Here is a 6,300-nt window from a genome sequence, read left to right on the forward strand (position 1 = left end):
TTTACATGGGATCCCCTGCTCAGGGGGGGGGGGGGGGGATAAAAAATAAGTGGTTGGAGGAAAAAAATGTAAAAATTAAGAAAACTGAAAACATTTTTTTCAATTCTCCCCCCCCCCCCTCTTTGATGAAAAAAAACTAAAAAAATGTGTGGTAGGAGGAATAAAATATAGAGTTCTTTAAATATAAAAATTTTGTAGCCGGGGAAAAAATGGATCTTGTGCAGAATATACACCCCTGGCAATAGACGAAAAAAATATTCTCTCATTTTTTATTTAAAAGAAAAAAGTGAGAAAGTTTAGACACTAAAATTTGTACAACAAAATTAAAATTCAATATTACCCGAAAGGAATCAAAGCATTGATAGCTAACGAATGACTAAACGTGTTTTTTAGCATTTGGGTAGTATTACAAATGTATAGTCAATTTTCCTATTCCTCTGAAAGTTTTTTAATTAAAATTAATTGTAAGTAAGTCAATTTTGTATGTTCCTACCTTTAATCATTTCTTGATTAATATGAATAGAATTATAATAAATTACCAATACTTGTTCAAAATCATGTTGGCCAATTTACTAAATTTTCAATTTTAATAGTTTTTTAATATATGTTTTCACTTTGAATAAAATTCTGCGCTATCTTATCTTGTATGAATCAATTTAAAAATTATTTGTAATGAAATATGAATTTGTTAATAAAATTAAAATTATATTTTGTTAAATAAACTGATAAACCCGGGACGCACTGCCGTATGCATTTTGGCAACCCATAGGGAAGGTGATTGGTTTGAATCTTACTAAATGATTTACTCATAATATAAATTATCAGAAAGATTTAATGGCACGAAAAAAGTTAAATATAGCTTTTGATTTGTATCAAGCAATAGATGTTGATTTTCTGTTAATACTTATATAAAAGTAACATGTTCTGTCTGTGTGTGTGTGTCTGTTTGTACCGAAGGATCTTGCTAACCGCTGGACCGAGTAGGTTCTCGAGGTAACACCACCCTCCCTAGAGAAATCACCTCTAGAAAAGAAATACTAAAAATACAATGCTAAACATGATTTTTCAGTATGGCTGAGAACCGGTTCTAATCCAGCGGATGTTAACTGGTTCCAAAGCCATACTGGTACATTTATTACTTTTCCCTTGATTCCTGCGGCTATTACGACGAATTCTTTGTTGCTTGATTTGATAATGTAATAAGGTTTTTTTTCATAGAGAATAATAGAGGTTGTCTATAATACAAAGTAGAACGATGTCTGTCTGTTTGTTTGTACCGAAGGATCCCGCTAACCGCTGAACCGATCGGGTTCTCCTTGACAGGGTAGCTCCGGGAAGGTTTACAACTATTTTCTTAGGGGATGGGACACCTTTACCCCCCCCCCCCCAAAAAAAAAATGAAAAATACCCCCCCCCCCTGAAAAAAATTCTTTTTAAAACTAAAATTAAAATAGTGTAGTCGACTAACACTCCCCCCCCCCCCCCAAAAAAAAACAATCTCCCCCCAAATTAAAAAGATTTTTTTAAAATTTTTCTTTTACATCTAAAATACGAAAAATTAGGTTGATCAAACCTCTTGGGGGCAAGCCGCTAGAGGCGAAGCCGCTAATGTCTTTGATACAGAATTTTTTATAAAGAAAAGCAGGATCTTTATTGCAGATAATATAAAGTAAACTTTTAAAAGTTTACTGTTTACTTTATACACTAGCTAACTATTAGTCTTCATGTTTTAGCTTTGAGAGGTGGTGGGTGGTTCTCCTTCCACATTTTTTTTTTACAAAGTTTACCGGAATAGTGTAACGATCGGTCTAGCTGTTTAAGAGATTTGATAAGTAAACTCTAGAATCCCTACGTCTAAGTAAAAAGCTAATTAGGTCTCAAAAGTTTTTTTTGCGTTGTACACAAAGGTCTTTTCCAGTCATACTCAATTCATATTATATTCCCCTACTTAATAGAAACACAGGGATGTAAGAATGGATATATATTGTTACTTGGATGTTGCACCAGATTTGCAAGTTCTCTGATGAAACTCGTAGCGGGCTTAAATAACGATAATGTCCATCCCCTCCCCTTCTAGCTTAAACAATTTTATTTTCTGTGGTATAGTGAAGAGCAAATAAAAAGTAGTGTCTAGTGTACTGTAAAGAAAGAGCTTTGTTTATTACTGTATGTAAAGTATATTATGACAAAATTTACTTCATTTTTATTTGTAAAATAAACAATTGTAAAGCTATTTATGGAGCTCACAAAGTAAAAAACTACCTTAAACTAAACTTTTTATATTGTTTGGTTGTGGAGAATCGGTAAAACAAATAATTTAAGATACTTAAGAAATTACGTTATTATGAGTAGCATAAAAATTGAAGCAAACAATGGCGTGCATAAAAGGGGTGTATTATTAATATTCATGTACTTGGCAAAATTAAAAGGGGCGGATACAGCAATCTTATGTATGTCAAAACACCCTAAGCCCCCCAACCCCCTGACGATAAAATAACATATCCATTATACACCCCTGCCCCTTGATTTTGGTTTAAGGGGGGTGTAAAAGTTTTTAGGAATTTATTTGGACTTTCAAGAGATAGGTTTTTGTTTTTACTTGCTTTCTTGTGACATAGCCTATTTGGTTGCTGGGATCTAAAGGGATAAGACAAATACCGAAACATTAATGTACATCCCCAATGATGATAAAAAAATCACCCATTCTGTAGATTACAATTTGTGGTTGAAACGTGTATACACTCAACTTAATTACCTCTCAATCAAAATTTGATAAAAGTACCGAAAGTTGTCAAGCCTACAAATATGAAAAATATTAAACATTTGGGAATTGTCTAATAAACAGCCCAGTGTCCCCTCCCTCCCTCCCTGATGTGTTTGTGCACTGTCATTACTTTATTATGGTGCAGAGTTTTAATTAATTATGTTGTTACTTAATTTTCATGGAGCTTTATTGTCCAATTCCCTCAAGTTGACATTGTATGGAGAGTGATCAAAGTTTTTATGTTCAAACCTTGGTTACGTATTTACAGGCAAAGATTTTTCTATATTTAGCCATTTGTCCAATGCATTGCATTAGAAAGATGGTGATTCGCATTAGCCATGATCATTTATTTAGGCATTTTATGAAGATTACTTTAGTAATAAGGTATAATCTAAGCGCATAAGAACTCTAATCACTATGAAAAAAATTCTGCCTTTATAATTAAAATAAAACATTAAACTCTTATAACATATGCAGTTTATCTGATACTTAAAGCAGTGATTAATATGACGACTAAACACAATACTGTGATTTTCTCTATCATAATCTATCTTTAACAACTCAAAAGCAAATTTTAATAGCTATTTTTTCTTAAATTTTTGTTTCTATGATATTGAAAATGATGCCAGGTTTATAGCAGCGCCCGGCAGCTAAAGTCACCATCAGCCACCCGGCTCCGCAATAGGCCATACTGTCGGCCATACGACTTACTAAGCCAACCAGTAAGACACAACCATAATATTCTACATCAGCCTTTCTAAGTTTAAGTAAGCCTCAGACACCATTACAAATTGAATTTTCTGCAGCCTGTGTATTACTGTAACACTCTTTCAAACAGTTAAAAGAAAAAAAATGTAGCAGCTGCAACAAACCGCTCAGATGCAAGAAAGCTTTGCGGGTTAGAGAAAAAAATCTGCCTCCGCTGCCAAAAAAAAAAGCAACTGTAACCGTGTATTTAGACGGGTGGGAGGATGATATTGCACATAAGCGGATGCGCCCCTAGCATTTAAGGGCTCTGTATTAAATGGGTTAGTAAAAATGGGGTGTTAAAATAGCCTAAAACTATATGGTTTGTAATTAGAATAGTATGTTTCCCGTGTGGATTCGAACCCTTATCTTTCTTTTCCTTATCATAATAGGGTTGTTAGAAGAACGCCAAAATTTGAATTTCATATGTGCGTGCGGCATTCCAAACAATGAACGCGCACCAAGCGTAAACAAAGGCCACGTGGCCATTTTGATTTATTCCTTTGAGAAGTGCGGAGCTTGTGTGAATGAAAAACTATGTTTTGCAATGAAATGTGGTGTTCTCTGTGCTGAATATTCCTTGAGTGCTTCCCTGCTTGTCATGATCAACGATTTGGTAAATATTTAATTCTTTTTAAGCCTTTAAATTAGAATGGAGAGATATTTTCAAGGAAGCAAATTAATTTTCTTATTTTCACTAAAATAGACCAAGTAATTGATTTATTTTTGTACCAGAACATTTTTATAGTAATTTAAAATGATTCTATCTAAAAATAATTAATTCGTATTATGTTTTGATTTAATTTTGAAGAGAAAAAGCTTATTTTTTTCATACGCTTTTAAAATAATATATTGCAAATCACGCAACCTCTTCGAAGCGAAGCAAATAAAGATTTTTTTATTTTGACAACATTTTAATATATCTTTATTAAGTTTGTTATTTTTTGTTTCAGTGCCCACCGTTTCATACAATAAACTTGTATTTGTAACTGCACTAGTTTTGATTCATGCGGGAAGTAGCGAGGTTTAGTGCGTCTGCACTTTAAGATCTTGTATACGGCCGTAGGTCAGGCATCAGCCGTCTATGTCAGCCGTGTACCGAAACACTATACCCAGGCTTAAATCCAAAAAAGAAATAGCCTGTGAATTAAGCTTTCCTAAATCGGAGAACTCGTTACGTTAAGTGTTTATTAAAATCTTAAGCCAAAAAACCTTAAGTCTTTATTATAGGATAATTATTATAAATTCCATGACAATAAAATGTTATTGTGTAACTTATACTTAACATCTTTGACAAAAAAATGTTGTAAATCTAAAAATAGAACCCAAAGTCAAAGTTTGATCAATAAGTGTCGAGCGTTTACCTTTCTCATTTTTTATACTTTTTTCTTTCTCTCTCTCTCATTTTCTTCCTTTCTCTCTCTTTTTCTTCCTCTCTCTCTCTCATTTCTATCATGTTTTTTTTCCAACAACTTTTTTCCCATGTTTAAAAATAAGTCGTATCAATCAGATGTTTTACTTTGAATAATTAACCGCTCCTCTGGATCCAGGGATATAGGCATAAACAAAGATAGCTGAGCTGCATCTTTAAAACATTTTAGTGGTGAGCCAGATCGGGGTGAGTCCACTTACCACCAATGAGAGCACAGTATTTTATGAAATGCCACGCTGTGATTGGCTGAAATTCGGCTCACCCCGATCTGGCTCACCACTAAAATGATTTAAAGATCCAGCTCAGGGCTTGGCAGCCGGCTGTAAGCCTCAGTGAAATCTCCTAACGATCAGGGATATAGACATAAAAAAAGCAGGGCTCGGCAGCCGCCTCTAAGTCTACGGGAAATCAACCTTTTATAATTTTTGAAGTAAGCTGGAAGTCTAAACCTGACCCAAATATTGCAATCCCACTTTGAAATAAGAGAATTTCAAAGTATCCAAAAATAGTTAAATTTGAGGCTACAAGGACAATCTTATTCATAAGATGTACAGAATTCAGCTTAATACCTTAGTAAACTGTTGAAACTATTTTTAGATATTTGATTATTTGCACACTGGATATGGAATACGTGCATATTGTGAGAGGATCTCGCATACTCTGAAAAAAAAATGAATTTCCCAGCTGGCTAATGCTGGACACAACTCCTCCCCTTTATGACTACCTGTCCTCTGACCATGGAGGAACATATTGACCAATTTATATCTGAGGACTGTATATGAGCAACCTAATGATTACCCCGTCACAATATCCACGTATTCAATCTCCAAGCATTAAAATGGTCAATACTGCTAACATGTGACTGATAGAGAGGGGGGGGGGTATAATACAACCATCTTATACCAATAACGAAATTAATTCGGAAAAATTCACGAAACCTATACGTGTTTTTCAGCTGTCATTGGGGGGCAACACATTGTAAAATTGACGACCTCTCCATTTGCCCCCCAAAAATTATTTTATATTTATTTTGCTTGTTGGTTGGTTATTCCTGTAATACAACTAACAGACACAACTCATTAACATCCCCTATTGAAACTTTCAAGTAACCTACAACAACCAACTTTTAAATCTAAGGACCTTGGATTAAGTTCAATCTTAATTGGTTGTGTAATCTTTAAAGTTATTTTCCAGTATGACATAAAAATAGATTAATATCCCTCTGGATTAGAACCGGTTCGCAGCCATTCTGATAAAATATGTATAGCATTGAAGTACAGACAATTTTCCTCGAATATTAAAATAAAATTTTTGTTAGCCCAAGGCTTTGGCTAGCAAAAATGGTTTTTATCCAATA

At 33.9% G+C, this 6,300-nt stretch overlaps 1 long non-coding RNA gene across 1 annotated transcript; it reads left to right on the forward strand.

Annotated features, from left to right (window-relative positions):
- The first annotated feature begins 3,999 nt into the window (after positions 1-3,999).
- Positions 4,000-4,500, forward strand: LOC145327869 (uncharacterized). Its single transcript, XR_013882266.1, has 2 exons — positions 4,000-4,127; positions 4,465-4,500. It is a non-coding gene; the product is annotated as an uncharacterized LOC145327869 (long non-coding RNA).
- The last annotated feature ends 1,800 nt before the right edge of the window (positions 4,501-6,300 follow it).

This window comes from Acartia tonsa, chromosome 9 (assembly GCF_053477335.1).
Source record: "Acartia tonsa isolate MP-2025a chromosome 9, ASM5347733v1, whole genome shotgun sequence".
NCBI lineage: Eukaryota > Metazoa > Arthropoda > Copepoda > Calanoida > Acartiidae > Acartia > Acartia tonsa.